At 46.7% G+C, this 5000-nt stretch overlaps 1 protein-coding gene across 2 annotated transcripts in view; it reads left to right on the top strand.

Annotated features, from left to right (window-relative positions):
* The window catches only part of cpne5a (copine Va), a 98525-nt gene that overhangs the window by 87999 nt on the left and 5526 nt on the right, over window positions 1-5000 (top strand). The window lies entirely within an intron of this gene.

Here is a 5000-nt window from a genome sequence, read left to right on the forward strand (position 1 = left end):
TGCTGTGTCTGTCTGTCTGTCTGTCTGTCTGTCTCTCTGTCTGTATGTCTCACTCTCAATTTCTCTGTGGCTGCCTTTCCTGTCAGTCTTTCTTCCATTAAAATATAACAAACACATGCTTTCTCCCTCAGTCTGTCCACACACACAAACACACACACACACACACACACACACACACACACACACACACACACACACACACACACACACACACACACAGCCACAGACGCAAACACACACACACACACACACACACACACACACACACACAAACACACACACACACACACACAGACACACACACACACACACACACACACACAAACACACAGACACACACACATTCTCTCTGATTGTTGTTTATGTTCTTCATCTCTCCCTTTGCGACTCTTGATCATCTCTGGCCTCTTTCTCTTGTTTGAAGCTGTGTAACGCTTGGGTTTGGGGCTCGCCTGGAGAAGAGCGTTTTCACATTCACTCTGTCCTTGACTCCCTCTCTCTCTGTCTTTCTCTCTCCCTCTTTCCTAGACTCCCTCTCTCTCTGTAGTTCTCTCTCTCTGTTTGTCTTTCTCGCTCTCTCTGTATCATCTCTCTCCTTGCCTGCCCTTTTCTCTCTCTCTCGCTCTCTCTCTCTCTCTCTGTATCGTCTCTCCTTGCCCGCCCTTTTCTCTGTCTACTTCTTTACTCTTCCCTCCATCCACCACCCTTCTCTATTTCTCTCCCTTATTTCTCTTTGTCTTCCCTCCATTTGTCTCTCACCCTTTCTCTGCGTCCTCTCCCTTTCTTTCTATTGTTCTCTCTCCATTCCCCTCTCTTTTCCCTCTCTCCCCCTCCTTCCCTCCCTCTCTCCCTCCTTCTCCCCCCCTCCCCCCCCGCTCTCCGTGGACTAGTCTGATTTACCCACAGCTTTATTGTATTGGCTGTACTCTTGGCACCTCTGCTCCACTTCATCTTCTGTGAATATTTCAGGACCGCATTTGCATTTTTTGTCTGATGTGTTTCTGGTTGTGTGTGTCATCATGTTCGTTTATTATTCAGAAACAAACACTCACTCAGAAGTGTCTGGGATGAAAGCCTCCTCCAGTCATGTCCTTGTGTGTTCTTCGGTGCTTTTGTAGATCTGGTGCTGAGCCCTGTGTTTGGCAGGTAGGATATAGGAACCCACACACTCCTCCTGCTCTTCTTTGATGTATGGGGCCTTTTTGTTAAAAACATGGTGAGCACAGGCCCTCTCTAGGCCCCAAAGGTGCCATGTCTCCTTTCTTCCTAAAGCCCTGTGTGTTTCCAGGCGGCAGCAGCTCTCCTGTTCTGTTCTGTTCTGTAGCAGGTTCAGAATGTTGCGGCGGAATGCCGTGGGAAACAGCGTTGGAACAGCCCCGCGGTCGCCATGGCACTGATATTCCAGCAGACTGGATTTAAAGGGAATTTGCGACTGTTACTCACATCTTTAGAACAGCCACACCTTCCTTTTAAGATCTTGCCTGCTGCTTTCCATTACCTGAGCCAGGCTTCCTGAGGCCCCCGGAGGCCCCTGAGGCCCCTGGCCCACCTGCCACCTCCCGTCTCCTCCAGCGGACCAGATATCTTCAGTGCTGTTTGGAGCATTGAGGGGGGGGGGGGGACCAGTATGTACCACTGCATGGATATTGATCTGTTCTCACTACTACTGTTCGTTTATGTTAGCAGCATATGACAATAACGTTTCCCCAACTCTAGTTGATGCATTAATTGATATAAACAGACCATCAGATCTGGTATAAATAACAGATTTGTGCTAATGCTAACACTAATGCTAATGCTAATGCGTTTAATTCATGAAACATTCATGTAATTCATGTTTTCTCCATCTCTTCTCTATAACATACAGTGTGATTTGTCCTTACATTAGTAGACTGTTGGGTTTCAGTACGCATGTCTACTTGTTTACAAGTTTACAGTTAGTCCTTTAAAGCTGGGCTGAATGAACACATCAATGGTTGTGATCCTTCACTCTGCTCTCCCTGTGAGCAGTAATGATGGCTCCTCTCCTCTCAAGCCTCTCACTTACACTTCTGTGTGCTGAATCTGCAGCCTTTGATGTGAAACCTCTCTCTCTTTCTCTCCCTCTCTCCTTCTCCCTCTCTCTCTCTCTTTCCCTTCTCTCTCCCTCTCTATCCCTCTCTCCCTCCCTCTCTCTCCCCCCTCTCTGTCTCTCCCTCCCTCTCTCACTCTCTCCCTCTCTCCCCCCTCTCTCCCTCCTCTCTCTCTCTCCCTCCCTCTCTCTCTCCCTCTCTCCCTCCTCTCTCTCTCTCCCTCCCTCTCTCTCTCTCCCTCTCTCTCTCTCTCTCTCGCTCCCTCCCTCTCTCTCTCTATTCTCTCTCCTAGTTTAACCTTACACACACTGCCATGAATTAAACAGCTGTATTTCCTTATCTAACAGAGAGCTGAATGTACAGAGCTCCTGATGTACTCTCCCCAGCTGCAGTAACCCTAATCTAACAGAGCTTTTTTTCAGCACGCACAAAATGCTGTTTGAGGAAAATCTGATTCCAGGGAATTGTCTGAAATGTTTAACATTATGGTGTTGTAGTGCTCTCTCATACAGTATATGCTATGTGTTTACACACGATATTCTGACGGAAGTGTGTAGAAATGTGTAGAAATCCCTCAGACTCTTTGTTATGTAATGCCCTGTGGTTCCACTCATTCCGTTTGAGAGAGCACCTTAATGCCTGCATATGTCTGGCCATGCATTGGGTGGCTGTGTGTTGCTTTTATCACTGTATGCGTCCACAAGCACACTTGCATGGGTTAGCTCTGATGGGGCTCTGATGGGGTTCTGATGGCGTCCACAAGCACACTTGCATGGGTTAGTTCTGATGGGGTTCTGATGGGGTTCTGATGGCGTCCACAAGCACACTTGCATGGGTTAGTGCTGATGGGGTTCTGATGGGGTTATGATGGCGTCCACAAGCACACTTGCATGGGTTAGTGCTGATGGGGTTCTGATGGGGTTCTGATGGCGTCCACAAGCACACTTGCATGGGTTAGCTCTGATGGGGTTCTGATGGCGTCCACAAGCACACTTCCATGGTTTAGTGCTGATGGGGTTCTGATGTCCACAGTGGTTTACAGTACAGGGAATATTTGATCCATATTTGTGCTCACCTGAACATCAAAGCCACAGCCACAGCGGCCTCTCTCTCTCTTTCTCCACCTCTCTCTCTCGCTCTCTCCTCACTCCAGCCTCTCTGTCTCTCTCTTTCTCTCTCTCTCTCTCTCTCTCCGGCCTCTTCTTTCTCCGCCTATCTCTCTCTCTTTCTCTCTCTGTCTCCGGCTTCTTTCTCTCTTTCTCTCTCTCTTTCTCTCTCTGTCTCTCTCTCTCTCTCTCTCTCTACTGTAAATTGCTGTGGACATAATCATCTGAATTATAATCTGCTTTATGATTAAACATTGAGGTTTTCATCTGCAGTAGACCATCACAAAAAACAAGTCATTACAAATTATGTTATGGCATTCTCATATTATGGTGCAGAATAGGCTATTGCTATGTGTTGTTATCGCTTTATATGTTTTGTGGATTGCTGAAGGTTGTGACATTGTGATTTATTATGTATTGGGGTTTTATAAGGCATTGTAAAAATCTTTATGAGCATTTGGTACTTTTTTTTTTCCTGTGAATTCAGATGACACTGTGTGTGTGTGTGTGTGTGTGCGTGTGTGTGTGTGTGTGTGTGTGTGTGTGTGTGTGAAGGTTTGTGACCAGGTTGCCTTGTGTGTATGTATGCATCTTGTTGTGTATCAGTGTATGTTTGTTGGCTGACTGTGATTCTTATAACGTTTTACTCATCAATATCCCCTGTTCCCTGGAGAGGTTTTACAAGACCACTAACCTCCTTGCTTCTCCTCCTCCTCCTGTCATTTAAATATGTTTTTCCCTTGCTTATATAAGTATGTCTTCCCAGCTCGTTTAACTGTGTTTTTTCCCCAATGCTTGCCTATCAGGTTCCATTAATCTTCAGCCCCCGCTCAACTCTCCTGTGCTGCCTCAGACTCCACAGGAACACCTATAGCTCATATTGACCTATAGCAGTGTTGTTTGTGTAGCTGCGTATGGACGCCAGAGACCTGCAGCTTCATTAGCGCGCACTGCTAACCTCATAATGACTGTACGTTAGGTTGGGTTGCGGTTCAATTCATTTTTCTAGATTGCTGAGAGTAGCCATCTAAAGTATCCAGATGCATGGCCTCGGTTGCTTGGGATAATGAGCCTTACAGTACGTTGTTAAACTGTAATGAATGCAGTGAAAGGGCTTATGGGAGATTGCAGTGCGGTTTTGAGCCATAATGGCTCCTGGAGTCACTTCCTGTGAAGGGGTTTTGGAGGTGTAAATTGTACCTCGGAGACCAGACTTTATGTTGTGCTGACCGAGGCTTGCTGTGGCCAAAGTGTGTGTGTGTGTGAGTGTGTGTGTGTGTGAGTGTGTGTGTGAGTGTGTGTGAGTGTGTGTGTGAGTGTGTGTGTGTGTGTGTGAGTGTGTGTGTGTGTGTGTGTGTGTGTGTGTGTCTTCGTAGAATAACAGAGGTATTAAACCGTTCCTCTGCTTGTGTGTTTGTGTATGTGTGTGCGGTCGGTCTTACACCAGTAGTAGTTCAGTTGTGCTTGTTTCCAGGGTACAATTTGTGTGTGTGTGTGTGTGTGGGCGGGGGAGGGGGCATATATCCCTTCATCTGCTGAATAATTTTTATCCCTGGTGGGGGACAAAATGTATGCCGAATGAAAGAAGCATATCGTCGTATTTTAGAGGACCCTCACAATTATTTATATAGAAATACTACAGCTGTGAATGCGACTGCAGGAGCTACTGTTGTTAAGATGAAGGAGCTACTGCTGTTGGGATGGAGGAGGTACTGCTGTTAAGATGAAGGAGCTACTGTTGTTAGGATGGAGGAGGTACTGTTGTTAGGATGGAGAAGCTACTGTTGTTAGGATGGAGAAGCTACTGCTGTTAAGATGGAGG

The sequence above is a fragment of the Clupea harengus genome, chromosome 4 (assembly GCF_900700415.2).
Source record: "Clupea harengus chromosome 4, Ch_v2.0.2, whole genome shotgun sequence".
NCBI lineage: Eukaryota > Metazoa > Chordata > Actinopteri > Clupeiformes > Clupeidae > Clupea > Clupea harengus.